General features: G+C 35.5%; 1 long non-coding RNA gene across 4 annotated transcripts in view; it reads right to left on the bottom strand.

Moving 5' to 3' along the window:
* Positions 1–17,542, bottom strand: part of LOC107312659 (uncharacterized) — a 247,081-nt gene that overhangs the window by 37,416 nt on the left and 192,123 nt on the right. For 3 of the 4 annotated variants that reach the window (XR_014945156.1, XR_014945154.1, XR_014945155.1), the window contains 4 exons: positions 14,310–14,420; positions 9,268–9,360; positions 1,956–2,020; positions 779–837 (listed from right to left, as the gene is read on the bottom strand). This is a non-coding gene — a long non-coding RNA (uncharacterized LOC107312659). Of the gene's footprint in view, positions 1–778; positions 838–1,955; positions 2,021–9,267; positions 9,361–14,309; positions 14,421–14,894; positions 15,051–17,542 lie in introns of all 4 variants that reach the window. The other variant, XR_014945153.1, reaches the window with a different exon arrangement.

Here is a 17,542-nt window from a genome sequence, read left to right as displayed (position 1 = left end):
TGGGTATTCAGACCTTTCTTGTAAAACACTAGTGTCAGTACATAGGAAACATTTATGGAAATAAAAACACTTCTAATTTACTTATGGCAAAAATATTCAGAAAAAAATGCACTTTGTGGTGAGCACATACTTCAGTTCTGTTTTCATTCAGTGCTTCACCCCAGAACTCGATGGGAGATTTCTCACACAAACTTCTTTGGCAATCAGATTTAACAGTTGCATGTTAACACATTATAGCTGCTAATATACTAGGACAGTGTCAGTGGTAATAACAATGAGTTCACCTGAGTTGCAACATGTGCACTCCAAAGTACTTTTTGCCTCATAATGGTACTTTAATAAATTAAAGTGCTGACCACTACGTCATTACTGCAAAAAAGCTGGAATTTTATAACATTAAATCTTAAGGATGAGAATCATGAAGCTGAGTACCTCATATGATAGAACCATTCTCCTCTTTTTATTAAAAATGGAATCTCCAGCTGTGGGCTTGCCTTTATAATCTACTGTTAGGGTTATCCACCAAGCACCAAAAGACGGTGTAGCAGATTTGAAACTACTTGTTCCTCAAAGAAAACACACTCTAATTACCAGCCTAATCTCTTCCAATTGCCTTTACATATGTTCCAGTGACATTTTTAATCAAAACACTTTTTTAATAGTCTAAGAGAAGAGGATCATCTTTGAAAAGTCAATTTAAACTACCTTTTTAAATTCTATTTTATTTTTTTGCTGTTAGAGGAAGAGAACATTTTTTACCTGTCCTAGATTAACTTACCTTTCTTACAACAGGTGCATAATCTGATCGGAAATAGAGAAATAACACACAGTACTTCCCTGCAAGAGAACATACAATCCTAGATTTGTAAAATGGACATCCAAGTTCATTCAAGTATTCAAAAACGGAAGAATTACACCTGTTCTCTGATGCCTGGAACTTCGATGAAAAGTAATCTATCAGTTGGCCAAACCAGATACCAGGCACATTTGCCATTTACGGAAATTACAAAACTGTTTAATCACAAAAAGTGAAAGAGAAAAGGAAATTCACACAAACAACATTAATAAAGAAAGAAAGGAAGAAATTGTCATAGCTTGAAAGTAAACATCACTTCTGATAAAACAATCTATAGATTTATTTTCAATTTTTCTACCATCAGGCTTACCTCAGTGAGCTTATGGCATGATAAGTGCATGAGCAAAACACTGTTTCTTTCTGCTTACTAATTCAATGCCACTTTGTAATCTTTTTAATGATTCAGTGTCTGTTTTTAACTCTCCAAAAAGAGCACTCACAGCACTCACTTAAAGAAAAAGAAAAAAAAAAAAAAAAGCAACTACATACAATTGTGATCCAAATGTCAGTTAAACCATAAATAGAAGCCTTCCAACTACAACCTGGTTAGTTTTTAATAGAAGATGTATAACATCTTTGTAAGCACTTTACATACATGAGAGAAGTTATACATTGTGAGAAATAAGGGAAGAAAGTCTTAACAACTATGAGAGGCAAGGGTATTTTCTTCAAGAGTGAAAAAATAAGTAAATTATAGAATTAAAATATTCTTACTCACTAACACATGAAGCTGTATCCAGAAATAACATTCAACAGTAGGAATGCAGCATGCAATAGAATTAATGGCTACAAGAACATTTAGCCTGCTTTCAGGAGATACTGTATTTGCAGATTACTCTGGTCCACCACATAGGTAAATCCCTAATAGTATTCTAATGGCTCTGCCAAGTATATCTTCTACTATGGTAGAGTTCAGATGACAGACTATTCCTTCACAGGGATACTTTTATATCACTCAATGAATTGGTAATATATTTTCATTTAAGGAGTTGAAACTTGACTGACTTTGAGCTTGTAAAAACATCAAATTAAAACAAAAATAAAAACAAAACAACAACAAACTATCAAGCATGAGATGGACAGACAGTAATATCCAAACCTTTGTTTCTCATGATGTCCCATCCTTCTTGCTGTCAGCACATAGGACTGCTGCTCACTGTATTCCTGTTACATGATCAGTAAAGATTCATTTCAACTGATAATCACTGCTTCCCAAGACATTTTAGTGAAGAAAATCCCTCACAAGCTCATGGTGTATACAAAGGAACATCAAATACTTCCGAACAGTGAGAGTCAACATTCTAAATAAACTACATATGCTCTATAAATAACAATATTTTTTATAGAAGGAAAATAAGCAAACAGTCTTCAGTTTACAGGTTTAATTAAAAACAGCCAGAGCATTTCACAGTATGAATTAGAAAATCATGGAAATAAATAAAAGACACAAACTGTGCTATTTTCTCATCTAAACTGCTATTCCATTGCACATATTTGTGTTTTATAATCCCGATTTTCTTTTTTGTTGTTGTTGTTTTGCACATATTACAGAGCACTGTAACCGCTAACTGTCCCTACATTAAAACAATTTTCTTGTCAATAATTTCATATAATTCACACAATGCCTACATAAAGCATCATATCAAGAAGTGGTAACCTAGGATTTATATTGCATTCTATTTCACAAGGGGGTATTTAATGTATACGCTGAGAATAAACTACTGCAGAGGCAGGCTGCCTACGAAAATGGTGGAGCTGCCATCCATCTCAAGAAAATAGTAGACAATGCACTAAGGAACACGGCCCAGAGTGGTCATGGGCATGGGTTGATGGTTGGACCAGATGATGGTGGCTTTTTATATTCATACTTTAGTGTCTACAAAACTACTTTAACTAACAGGCTAATCCAGCCTACCTATGGTCAAAACACTTTGTGATATTTTCTCTTCAATTATCCTTTCCTATCTTAAGTGGAAAAACAACTTCACAAGGTTTGACACCTGAAAATAAGAAGGCTGAGCGCAACTTTATTTTGCATCCTCACCCTGGGCACAGGGATTCAGTGAGGACATGGCATTGCCCAGCATCAGATCTGCTCTGTTTTTTCTGGTCAGCAGCAGCAGCTTTAGAGACTGCAGTATAGTGTGTGTCACAAATTAATGAACACTCAAAGGAGTTGCATGCCAGTGATGGTACCACAGTACTATGGAGTTTCATTGTTTACTCTCCTTTTCTCCCCTTGTAAGCCAAAACCCTTTAGGTATCTATACTTTCTAAATTTAAAATACACAAGTTGAAAAGCACATAAAGAAATACAATGGGAACAAATGTATATAGGAGATAGCAAGTTGACTTTAAATTGCTTGCAGTAAGTTTGCAAACTTCAGTACTGGAATAAATTTACCATGTAAATATGATAATGAGTAAATTCTAACATATTCATTCAAACATCTACAGAATTTTTTGTGTCTTGCTTAATTAGTTACAGTTTCATGTACTGCCATTTTTCATTAAGTTTCTAATTCCTGGGCATGCATAGGTGGGTGCCTCACCAAATATTATTTGATTAACACACAGTACTCACATAATATATGCTAATTTTTATTTGCTAGGAAGTTAATTATAAAGCTTTGATAATCTGTTTTGATAAATGTAATTCAGTGGAAAATTTGTGTTCCTAGAACAGAATTACATTAAATTAGGAGAGGGTTTTTTTTTTTTGGTTAAACTATTATCTACCACATTATTGAGATAAATCATTTCCTTGCGGCATAGGTAAGCCAGCTTAGGACTAAGCATCATTTACTCCATCTTTTTAATAACACTCCATTTTGAAACCTTTGCTACAGATCATTTACACATAAAAAATTAAATAAAAATGTGTCAACCTTCTCTGAAAGCCTTTCACATTCTTCTTTTTGAGAAATTGATGTTCCCCCACTTTTTTTCTTTGTTTGCATTTCCAGTTTCCCTCCCTGTCTCTAGCTTGTAAGCATATGTACCATCTGTTTATTTTCTTGTTTCTAGGAGTCCCATGAAAAAAAGCATTATTCTAAAATTTTCATGACAAGGGTAACAAGTTTTGTTAAGAAAATAAAAATAAATTTGAATTCAACTGAATTTAGTGCACTGTAAATTGTTAAATTCATCTTAGATTTAGCATTATATGGACATATAGAAAACTGATTGTCACTAGATACTGATGTGAGTCAATAACAAAACAGCATAGCTAATTCGGTATAGAAAAAAAATGTAGCTCATATATTCAGTTTCCTTTAGTTTAATTTCTAAACTTCTAAAGACTTCAAAGGATTACACAGAAGCAAGATAAAGAGCTTATCTGCATAATTCTTATGCTAATTCACAGAAGGTGTCTTGACTAAAAGGATGCCTACGTACACAGTAAGAGTTCACTGTTACAAAATCTTTTCCTCTAAAAGCTAAAATATTACACACTCTTTAGGTTGTAATTCATCTTACTCCATTTCCTTAATAGTGTTTGTGGTGCTGGTGGCAAACGTGAGCCTGGTTGCAGGCTGGCCGCTCACTTCTAGGGGATGGCTGCAGGTGTTGCCCACAGTGCACAAATGCAAACTGAGCATGAATCACAAATGCTCATATGCTTTTAAAATAGTAATAAAAATCTGTCTGTGTCCTGAGAAATGGTGAAAGAGAAATGCTTTTAACCACTGCTCATTACAAAGTTGTACTCACTCAAAAAGCTGGAAGCAGTAATTTTCTCACTGAGTTTTCCCTTCCCCAGTCCTACACTCTCATATCTCTAAGCAGGCTGTACATTAATTGTTTCACTCTTAGGATAACAGCAATTTGCAGTCCCAACATTACCCATCTCTGACAATACAATTTCCACATAATGTTTATAACTTTGTAAACCTTTTATTTCATGGAGCTTAAAGACAAACTGAAATGATTTGCACACAAGAGGCACAGTTTTCTGGTAGAATTTGGATAGCTTTTTAATGTTATACTTTTATTACCTATTTGAAAATATTTATTACTTGTTCATACTCTTTCTGTGCTGTCAAATGCACCAGCTATTAAAAAAAAATTATCTTCCAGTTGCAGTTGAATAAAAGGTCTAAAAGCATATTCCGCTAATGTAATGAGAGATCAAGATTTGTGTTTTATAAAACTAATGTTTATCACTTAATGATACCACGATGAGAAAAGTACAAAAAAAATATAATGGTTTAGTTGCTCCCTCCACTTGAATAGCTTATGATACATGAATTTGTTTCATGTAGGATTTAGCTATCGTCTTGACATGAGAACGTATTCAAACACAACTGGTTTCAAACACATTGAGGAAGAAGTGACTTCTGGCTCCAATACTCTAAGGAGAACAAACTTCTTTGCTGAGAAGCCTACTGCAAACACACAGTACTGTATACCTAAGAAATACGGAAGTTTGACGTCATGCAACATTAAAATCTGTATTTTCTCATACATATGAAATATCTGTGTAAGTATATACATCTTCTGAGTTTTGAATTGCATAATTAAAGATTAGCTACTCCTTATAAACTATCAGCATAACGATTGCATGACAGAACTCTCCAAAACTACTCAGCCTATGCAATTGACAGAGCTCCAGGTAATTCTACTGCCCTCATGCACATCACACCTGCAGAAGATTCTTAATGTAACCCATAAGAAAATACCGCTACCATTTAAAATGCTTTTAACCAGATTGTATTTTATGGCCTTTACAAATTACAGGTGTTTTTGTTTGTTTGTATGTTTATGTTTTTGTTTTCCTATAGGTGTATCCACCTTGTGCTTTTAATTGTGCATGTAAGGGTTATGGTGATTTTTTAACTTTCTGCACTGTGTACTGGCTAATGCTAATCATGACTGTGCACATACATTTTCATTACCAGATAATTCAGTGTTTGCAATACTAGTTCAGCAAAAAATAAAACAACATTGTTGCCCACAAAGCAATTCCCTGAGACTATCTCCACTGGTATTTTATATAAAAATGTATTAACTCCGTTTACTTACTTGATGAAAATGGTAGAGTTCAGATTCACATACACAAGTGAAGCAGGCTTTTCATTTTTAAAAAGGGAAGGGACAAAATATGAAAGAAATATAATTCTCTTAGAAGTATAAAAATAAATAAATAAATCTGAAGAGTCGCTGCTTTCTACATAATACTTTATTGTTCCTGGAATTATACTAATTTATGTCTGTAGTATATAACTTATTCAGACAGCAACTTTGGGCTAACCACTATGCTATAGTCCATCATATGATGATATGCTATATTGCTAATTATTTCCTTTGCTTTCATAAAAGACTTCCTACTTTTTCCACTTCCTTTTACCTCCCTAAATATACACAGCCAGATTCTCCAGTATTCAGTTTGAACCAGTCTGCCAAAATCAGAAATTGTTTTAATGGGGTAACAGTCTATAGGCTGCTTACTAGATCTTAGAGAGAAACTGCTGAATGAAATGTAGGTGCAGATTCTGCCTAAGATGAACAGGAATTAAGCTTCCACTGTTTATTTTACCCCTACTACTTCTGTTCCTACTAAATCTGCTGTGCATAAACAGGATGCTGCAGGCTAAGAAATTCCATTTCTATTGGCAGCCCTATAACCTGAATCACTAATGGTAAATACTCCTACAAACAGAAATAATTAATCTTAGAACACTAAAACTTTTACTATCATCCTACCAAGGATGTCTTAAACCTAACATAATAGGTGCTTCTACTTGTCATCCTCTTAATCAGTTCCTAGACATTATTTTTACATGAGTCACAAGTTGTTTTCAAGCTCGATTTCCCCTTTGCCTGTTTTATTTTAGTCCACGTATTGGCCTTGAATTCTTCACATCTTTTTCTAGAGCGTCTAGATGTAATTGTTCCTTTTATTGAGCACTGTGTTTTGATATATATCTCCTTTAAGAAAATCAATAATAAATTTTAATCTTGGAGATATATTGGTAGAACTACAGTGGCTGTCTTCTGAGTATATAAATGTGACTTCTACTAGGAAGAAAACACCTCGTCCCCTCAGAAATATTTCTAATTTTTCTTTGTGCTCAGTACACTCAAATGTAATGCTATTTTTCTGCCTGTGGAAAGGGAGGTAACTAGAACAGCAGAAAATAGAGAGAAGGAATTGAAAGAACTGTCTTTTGTTAAAAAAATAAAAAAAATCACTTTTACTTCAAACTCAGTATAAAGCAGAAGTCTTAGAAGTTTGATAATGCATTAAGATATGGGAATAAAAATAATCTGATTCAAATCTATGGAGCTGCTCAATACTGACACTGGCAACAAGAAGTTTTCAGAATGCTTGCCAACTCCGTCCAATGGATGTTCCAGGACAGAATGCAGTTACAAATATTAAATTCAGTCCAGTGATTTGCCATGATGTTTTACAGCACAGATATTATAATTCATAGCTAAATTACATTTTTTAAATTTGGAAGTGGTTTTTTTTGTTTGTTTGTTTGTTTTTTGTTTGTTTTTTGTTTTTTTAAGATTGCTGACACGCAGACGCACATAATCAACTACAGCTGACTAATTCGGTTCTAAGAGCTTATCCTGTAGCATTAACACGGCATTTTCTAATTGTATTTGAAGTGAGGTGGTGTCCTCATACAGCTCATTTGCAAATCAGTTGGACTTTTGCCAGATTCTGGTCTTTTCTTTTTACCTCTGAACACCGTATACCTTAAAAAGCTTGCTCCAACACACCATCCCAAAGGGAATTTGCAGAAAGAACATCCTAGCAGATGTTTATATAAAGCCTACATAAATAGGAATTAGTAACAGAGCAATCTATCCAGCAACTAACATTGATATTTTCAGCAATAGCTATAAAAATACACCAAACATACCCTTTGTCCTCAATTCTTAACATGCATGATGAAAGTTTATGCTATCTTTGCAAAATTTCAGACCTCACTGATGTTACTTTGGACGTAGTCTATTTTTGTGATCTATCACCTGAATTAACAGGATAACTCTTCAAGCCAAAGAAACACCTCAGTTTGCAAACTGAAGTAGTGTCTTTGAAAGAGCCCTGTAGAAACCCTTCTATGATATTACAACATTAGATGCAACATCTTGTTCTGTTATTCTGAACTTACTTCTCTACTTTCATTCACTTCAGCGCTACTAATGATCTATATAGCTCACTATCACAACAGAGGAAAACAAAATACATGTTAAATATACAGATTTCTTTCTGAAGTTGTATTTCCTTACAGGGGATTATAGTATTGACCAGACTGATGGAGCCATTTTCTTTTCGGTTAGCACTGAAACAGGAGATAAGTTCACATAAATGAGTGTGTGATTGGGCCTGATAAATTCTTTCTGATGCTTTGGAAGTTGATTTGATGGTATCATCCAATTTCCAATGAACAATGTCTACACTGCAGAAATTCTAGGTGATGGCTATCAACTGTGTTTAGCACACTCAACCAAAGACAACTGAACAGGGAATAATCATGGGACTAAAGTAGCCTCTTATCTCCAAAGTCAAGTTAATAACAATAGACCAGAAAGGAAAACAAGTACCATTTTAGAGCCAAAGATAAACGCTATTTTTTTATTTTTTTATTTTTTTTATATTTTTCCTTTCTGGTAATAGAAACAAACTGTACACAAATATCTTAACCAATTAAATAACGGAGTCTCTACTGCTCATTTGATAACTGACTTTTTCTAAACTTTAAATTACTCTTTATTTAACTGACAGGTAAATATTTTGATGCAAATATTTATTGAATTTAACTTCCAAATCTAAAATGGTTAATCTTCACAGCTATTCTATTCAGACCAATTCACTGATATTTGTTGAAAAATCACTGCCTTCAATTTTATCTTAAAGATGTTTAATATTCAGTTTCTTTTTCCTGCACCAGTTGGATGTTTTGGAAAAGCCTGTAGAGCTGTCAACTCTCCTGTGTTTTATTTGAATGCAGAACAATTCACTCCTGAGTCTTTCAACCAAATATGCCAAGCAGCATACAAAAGCCAAATGAAACTCATGTTTGTAGTAGTTATCACTGTATCCTGGGACAGTGAGAGATAACACTAGAAAAGCATTCATGAGCAACAGAGGGAATAAAACATGTTGCTACTGATGGTAGAATAGACAGAAAGATAATTGTAGCATGAGATGTACGCACATTGTGCATGGTTTGTATTTTAAATCTCAAAATCTGAAGAAAACAAAGAAAAGGTTATCACTCCAATACCTTTGCTCTTATTATTGTTATTGTCTCTATTTTATTTCCCTATCTACCCTTTTGAATACCTTCATGACAGGTGCTCCTGGCACATATTTAAGGACACAAATGCATGTGAATTCAGAGAGGCGCAGCCAGATAGTGTTTCAGTGATGCACAACTGAAAGAACTGACCTCCAAAGGAAGATTAAGCCTTCAGGTGCCATTGAAGCAGCATTCCACTCATGATCTCTGTCACCGGAGACTGACTTGTCCACAAAGCCACAGCTGATGATGAAAGCAAAAAAAAAAAATAAATCTCTGTATTTGTGCAAAAGCCATGCTTGTGGAAGAAGAAAGGAAAGGGAAAAGGAAAGATAGGAAAGGGAAGAGGAAAGATGGGAAAGGGAAAAGGAAAGATGGAAAAGGGAAAAGGAAAGATGGGAAAGGGAAAAGGAAAGATGGGAAAGGGAAAAGGAAAGATGGGAAGGGGAAAAGGAAAGAAGGGAAAGGGAAAAGGAAAGAAGGGAAAGGGAAAAGGCTAGCTGCAATGACAGGTGGGGAAGCAAATACTGCTTTCCCTTAGTATGCTGTGGTAACCTGGTACAGGTAGGAGATCTTAATCCACAGGACAGTGCTAAAGAGCTGGAGGAAAAAGTCAGTATGGGTAACTCATGTCTCTTGGTAGCAGTTTTCTTGCAATGTTTTGACTAGAGTTCACCACCAAAGCCTCTATTTTTAGTTACACATTTTGCAGTCAATTTCTTTGTACAATAACTGAAAATGAAGAAATTGAATGGACACCACAGGAAAATAAAGACACAAAGGCAAACAAAGAATTATCTTCCTGAGAGAAGGAGAAGCATTCTAAAGTTCAAAATGTGTTATGTTAATCATCTGATCAATATCAGTAATTTCAGTGCAGAAAAATACATGGGATTTGGTTTTTGAATGGGTGCAAGTATTCTGGGGAAGTTCATCTCCCCTATTTTTTGTCTGCGAAGGATGAGTTCATCCATCTCCTACACATCAGTATGTAACAAAAGGATAGTGAGACTTTCTACATGAGGAAAAAGAATTTCCCACAGGCAGAAATATGAGAAAGACCAAACTTTTTATTACAGCGCCCATTTCAGAAGTGCATACCAAAGTAAAAACATAGCAAAAAATGCCTATGAGTTTGTGGTAACACACTACTTGTACAGCAGCCCTCAGGCACAGCTATAACTCATGTAGATTCCTAAGGACCTTTAATTTAAATTCTGTGTTTTTCTAAAAGTGCTCTGTTGAGACAACAAAATGTCTGTAAGCCAAAACCCTCACTTTTGTTTCTACCTACTCTCAGCTGCTATTATGCTGCATTTAGAAATACACAGATAGGACAATTACAGTACTTTGTTGCTATATTACTTTGAAATTAAATTTGAAAATGATGTTTCTTTAAAACTACAGAAAGACATAAATACATCTTAATGTGTTTTTTCTTCCCCCCCTCCACACACACACAGACCCCTAATAAACATTGGCAGCATTAAGCCAACTGCCTTGAGCAATAGGGTACCCAGATACAAGGGTTAAATTTCTTCTTAAATAAAACACTAGATTACCTCTTTTTAAAACATAACCACGTTTTTCATACTGTCTGCATTTTCTGCAGTCGTGGTACTGAACACCAGTGAAGTTAGTTTAATACTGCCCATGGTTTTCAGCTAAGAATAATGTTGTAGGAGAAGTTGCAAACGCATATATACTTACAGTAACATGTAAAACACAACTGCTGTCACTTCTCAGTTTGTTGGCTAATAAAAGCAGTTTGATTCCTGGGTATTGAAAATCAATTTATCTTTTGGATTTGGAGTTCTGCCTGATTAACTTTTAAAAAAAAGGTCTAAAAGTTTAAAACATGCTCTCGGTATAATTTTAGAGGGCAAGGCTAAACATACCAATAAAATTATCTTTGTCAAGGGAACTGTCAGTCCATTTATTTCCTCACTAAGCTATGGACTACACAACATCCTATTTTAAGATAAACTGCTATGTCCATTTCATTTAATACTAAGGGAAATATAAGCATTTTATGATTAAGCAGTAATTGAGACAAACAAGTAAAAGTGTTGAAAGTCATCAGCCCTCCCAGGGACCAAGAATTCATTTTGTGTTTCATCTTGTGCCTGCAACACCACTGCCTCTTGCTCCAACCACTTTAGGGACCAGAGAGCAGAGTTCTGAGTGGCTGCTTCAGGGATTTATGTTCCTCCAGGGTAATAGCGTTGATTATTTAATCACCTCGTATGCACCACTTGGGCAGGGAGAAATGTAGTCATGTGCATCAGGAGGCATGAAGATTGATTGCATCGTCTGTTTCATTCACTCTGAAAGAACCTGCTCTGACACTCAAGTGGCTGGAGCCAGTTTTTAGGACAGGTATGACATGTAATCAAACCAGCGGCCAAAACAGGAAAAGAAAAAGAAGACTTTATGATGTAGAGACTAGCTTTTCTAGATAAGTAAAGCATATAGTTCCATTTCTGAAAGAAAGGGGAGCATCAAATAGAATCTCAAAACAGAATCACAGAATCACCAAGGATAGAAAAGACCTCTGAGACCACCCAGTGCAGCCATCCACCTATCACTAGTATTTCCCACTAAATCATGTTAAACACTTCTGGTTGTTGCAGGAATGAAAGCTCAGTTCTGCCGGATTCATTTTCTTCTTCAATGAGAAGTTGTCCAAATTGTGTCAACAAACCCAGGTAAAAATGAAAATTTACTATCAGTGGCAGTTCTGCAAACTAGCCCTGGTTTAAAATGAGTCAGAAAGTGATCAGACATAGAGTAAAACCACCAAGACTAACATAGCATTTGAGAGCAAAGAGCAGACAGCAGTAAACAGGCGAGCGCAGAAACTCTTATGTAAGCCCAAGCAGCAGCTAAAGCAGTTCATCTGATTGTTCACATTATTACTTACTATGGATACAGGTGGACTAATCTCAGTGTCAAATCACATATATATAGACCATTACATCTTTTCCATCTTGATATAATACTCAGTGCTAATTACATTATTATCTGAATTTATGGTCATAGAGTGTGAATAACAATGTAAGGTAATTAACCAACCAAAGGAGAATCCTACTTTTGCATCATATTCCTATTAACTTTGCTTAAAAATGTTATGTCCTATTATCAATCAGAGCTTTCTTTAAAAAATAATAACATTACTGTTAACATGCTTACCACATGAAATGAACTTGCCAGCTTTCTTGCTTAACAGTTCTCCAGTGTATAAATTCTAGTCTTAAATTAACTCATCATAATTTACAGTAATTTCCTGCTTTAAATCAAAAGTTGACCCTTTGACAGTTTGAAAATCACATGGATGATTCTAGGATTCTATGATTAATGCAAAGATTTCCCATGATAAGATCGACATTGCTCTAGATGTACAGACAAAATTATTTCTTAAGTAGACAATCACAGAATCATTTGAGTTTGAAGAGATTTTTAAAGGTCATCTAGGTCCAGTTTCCCTGCAATGAACAGGGACATCTACAGATCAATCAGGTTGCTCAGAGCCCCATCCAGACCGACCTTGAATGTCTCCAGGGACAGGACATCCACTATATCTCTGGGCAGCCTGTTCCAGTGATTAACTACCCTTACCATAAAAAAACATTTTCCTTATATCCAGCCTAAATATCCCCTCTTTTAGTTTGAAACTATTTCCCATTGTCCTACCACAACAGACCGTACTAAGGAGTGTGTTCCCTTCTTTCTTCCATTTTAGATACTGAAAGGCTGCACTCAGGTCTCTGTGGAGCCTCCTCTCAAAACCCCAGCTCTCAGCCTGTCCTCATAGGGACGCTGTTCAATCCTTTGAATCATTTCTGTTATTCCATGATTTCTGTGACCCTCTGGATGCTTTCCAACAGGTTTACATCTCTTCTCTATAGAGGACTCCACATCTGGATGCAGTACTCCGGGTGAGGTCTCACCAGCACAGAATAGAGGGACAGGATCACCTCCCTCACCCTGCTGCCCATGCTTCTTTTGACACAGCCCAGAATAAGGCTGTCAAAGGTGACTGGCGATGCTGATTTCTCAGAATTAAGAACCCTTCAGTAAATAAAAAGCAAAATTCTTACTACTACCTTACACAATATTATCCCCACCCTCCCTCCATCCACAGACTGAATTTTAATGATCAGTTTTGTACATCTTAACTGATAAGTTGCCTGCTATTTTAATAAGAGCTCCCTTACGAAATTTTGGATGGTCATTTAAAGCCTAAAATATGCAAAACTGGGAGTTGATCTGGGACCTGAGAGACCCCACATGCACACACTAGGGCCCAACCTTAGAATCAGGAACAGTTCCTATCAGTGAATAACATCAAACATCTTTATCTAAGTACTCACCATTACTCACTGCTGCTTTCTATTTCCTTCAAAATCCAAACCTCTTAAAAGAAACAAATCTAAAAGCCTCTGTATGCTGCCCTTAAACACATTTTGGGTTTGTTTATGCTTGTGTTTCTTAAAATAGAAGCACAGAAATAAAAGGGGCTTCACATGTAGAATATACATTCAGATATCATGAAGAGCCCAACTAAAAAAATGTCTGGAATGCTGAGTTGCTACTGCATCTATCCTCACAATCCCCTGTTGTGGCCGAGCTCTGAAGGAGTCTCCAAACAGCGGGTAATTTTATAGACCATATGATCTGCAATATTTACCATGCATAATAGAAGTAGATAAGGCAAAGCAAACAGCTTGAATTTTGTATTTCCTTGCTTTTTATTTAGTCTAGGTTGTTAACATCATGTGAATATGTACTTGGAAGTCTCTATGTTTATGTGTATATGAATTTGTGCATGTGTGTGTTTATAGGTATAAACAAAGTTATAATTTCACATTATTTCTCATGTAACATAAAAGAATACCTTCTTAGCAATTAACTTGTGATTTCTGGAATTGCTAAGGAAAAGATTTGTTCATTTTAGTCAGAATTGGAGAAAACAAATTATACTTGTCTTGAGCTGTTATGTTCTGTTGTCCCTAGTGTATGCTGCTACTTCATGGAAGTCTTGATTTTTAATAACAACAAATGTCAACATCTATAATCAGTATATTTGACTGTACAGTGGAAATAATACAAGTATGGTATTTGTACAGTTGGAAAAGTACAAATATAGATGGAAATGAATAACCAGAGGGTAACTAAGAAAAAGCACTCACCAACTTCTGAGGCCTTCAAGATAGGTGCTTGCAAACGTCAAGGCTCACCACAAGAAGTCCACAATCTCCAGAAAGAGATGCTACCTTAGTGGTGGTCAGCCCTTATGAGATCTGGGAGAAGTGGAGTCAAGCAAACAGGAACAAATGGGGAATGCATTTGCTAACAAGAAGAACGCTACTTATTGATCATGGCATACAAAAGTGGGAGGATAATCACATGTAGAATTTAAAACCAAAGAAAACCTCTTTCCTATAGACCAAGTGTAAAGGGGTTCCTTTACAAATAAGAAAATAAATACAAGTCACAGGTAACTCTGCCAACATCTAGATTGCTTGTCTAGACCTATTTTTGAATAATCTGAAAGGGAAAGTAATTAAGTGTGAGGACAATTCAGTATTTCAACACTTACTTGCTACTTACCTTTAGACTAATAGGGAATAGGGTCAAATTGTTTCTTTTTATATTCGTAATTTATCTCTGATAGCTCATCCCCTCAATTTTCCCACTCGTGTGGTTTACTATTATGTATATCACTCAGTATAGCACTTGAAATCTGCCTCCAATTTTTACTGTTCCACACTTACCTAAGATTTTCAAACAAACTAACAAAAAGCTCATTTGGTTTGGAGGCTTCAAATGTGATGCTCCTCCTGCCCAACAATAAGGTGCTACAGGGAGGACAACAGCAGTCAGAGAGAGTGCATGGTATGAAAACAGCCATTCTGTGCCACCATGCTTCCCTGAATGGAAATGAAGGAAATAAAAATTCATAAATTCCAAGGAGCACTTCTCTGAGTTTCATAGCCCCCAGCAAAAGCAGCCTGTAAAATTAGAGTCCTTGTTCACTTCCATGTGCTTTGAATCTGGTCCTGAGAAAGCGTATTTTCCATTTATGGTTGCTTTTCATCGCTGCCTTCAGATCAGATTGAATTCTACAAGAACTAAACCTTCTTCTTTACTTATGAGCTGTCTCACTTTTTCTGTGGTTATATTAATCGTTATTGCTTGCAGAATTGATTGTACTAATCATTTTTTTTTAAATCAGCGCTGTTTGCAATACATTCAAATGAAGAGTTTATGATCAGTTACCTAAAGATGTTGGTTACTAGTTCACTTACCTTACCATATACTTGGACACTTTTTTAGGCAGGAGAAGAACGTATGAGGAATTAGGAAAGATGGTGAAAAAGAAGAATGTACCTTCAGGATATACCAGCGAGCTACAAATTACTTGTACTGAATCTCATGAAGCTTTTGAGTTTTGTAAACAGTTGCTGGGAAATCATACTACTTTTCCAGTATCTTAAGGCTTTTGCTAGTTGAATCTTCTATTTCTTTATTTCATTTTGATTATTTTCACTTGGGGTCCTTTTTCCCTTTTCTCATGTTTAATAAGGGGTTGTTATTATTTTATTATAGATGATGTAAATTTGTTTATTTTTAGAAAACATTCTTTAACACTCCAGCTTCTTTGTCAGAGTCTGTACTGCTAATAGCTTTGCTAATAGTATTATTATCTACCGTGAAGAAATTGCTTTCCATTCATAGATGTTTAATGAGATGGAAATTTTCAGGATCTAAACTGATTATCAGCAGTGGTTTGGTAGACTCATAACATCTGCCCATGTGCAGACTAGAAATACTTGATGCCAATAGAGATGTCAGTAAATCAGCTCTGCTTTTGTGTTTCACTTTTTTCCAACTTTCACAGATTAACTTGGTTAGCTAAATGCTATGAGTATCCATATTTGCAGTCTAGAATAACTTTATTTCTCAGGTAAATTGGTTTTCAATAACACCACAGTGTTAGGCTTTTTTATTTATGTTACTTTGTCTCCCTGGAGGAATAAAGAACCTAGTGCATGCATTTATTACACCCTGATTGTAAACAGAGTGAATTCACCAGTGACTGCAGATCCTTCTACACCTATTAACATGAGGAATCTATTTACCATTTCCATAGGCTTTGTTATTATCACCTACTATGATAGTATGAAAACAAACACCACACTGCACCTACTCTGATTAGAGGCTGCTGACCTCTCCAGTCTAGATGTGCCTATTCTAACAGCTACAAATACTTCACCTGGGGCTTCAGATGCATAACAAATATAAGAACTGAACAAGTAAACACAAATAAAAATGCTCATCTTGTGTATGCCTAAACACATGCAACGTTCATATAGAAAAATGCAAAAGCTGAGGAGATTAAGGAGAGTCCATTAAGGAGATTTTTGAGCCATTCTTTTATCACTAAACCTGTACAAATTAGGGATGAAAAACACAAGTTTATCAGAAAATCTTAGGTGTTAAGAGGAACTTTTATCACAGGTATCACTTTTGATGGTTCTCTTTTTTTTTTTCTTTTTTTTTTTTTTGGTCCATTTTGGACAACTAGTTCATAATGTATACACATTTTGATTTCATCTTCATGTATCACATAGAGAACCAAAGCTGCTTCCTGCCTTGCTTTCATGAACTACCTTAATTGAGCTTACATACATCAAGCTTGTCCTTGTTTTATTCCTGTTACTCCTCATCAGCTCTTCAAACAACATCTCCTGACATTCGCCATTAAGGAACTCGCCATTCAAAGCAGATGTAAGTGGCATTATCATTTGACTGTGGATCCTAAGGAGCAAAGCCTCTAAAAGATTAAATATTTAATCCTTTGATCTACTGTGCTGGCAACTGCCCTATCTGTTTTATGAGCAGGCTGACAAAAGCATTATGGGGCCTGGGATTTGTGTAATGGAGCAGTGTTAAACCTTGCACTCTTCTATGCTAAAAAGAGCAATAACATTTTTCTAACAGAACAATATTACAGATAATATCCTATAATGATACTAGGGGTGAAACCGTATGTGTATGTTATTCCAAACAGTTTTATGGGGCGGTTTTACCAAGGCCTAATAAAACAATGTAACTGAAGTTATTCAGAATCAGCCAAACTACTAACAAGTTCCAAGAAGTGAGCAAATTAATTTACAAAGATAAAAATATTTCAAAGGGTAGGTTGATCTCTCTGATACAGTAAGGAAAATAAGTATGGCTACATAAGACTGGAGAAGGTTGAAAATGGCACCTAGTAAAAGGTCTAACCAGCATGCAGTCAAGAGCATTGAGGAAAGATATCAGAACTATCAAACATTTTGGATACATCTTGGCAATGTTTATTAAGAAGTCACCAACTGGCTATTGACAGTTCTGTGGTTTTACGCTTAGACAAACT

This window comes from Coturnix japonica, chromosome 4, assembly GCF_054131305.1.
Source record: "Coturnix japonica strain WE chromosome 4, WE-NBRP24, whole genome shotgun sequence".
In the NCBI taxonomy this organism is placed as follows: domain Eukaryota; kingdom Metazoa; phylum Chordata; class Aves; order Galliformes; family Phasianidae; genus Coturnix; species Coturnix japonica.
This window is presented reverse-complemented; position numbering and strand designations above follow the sequence as displayed.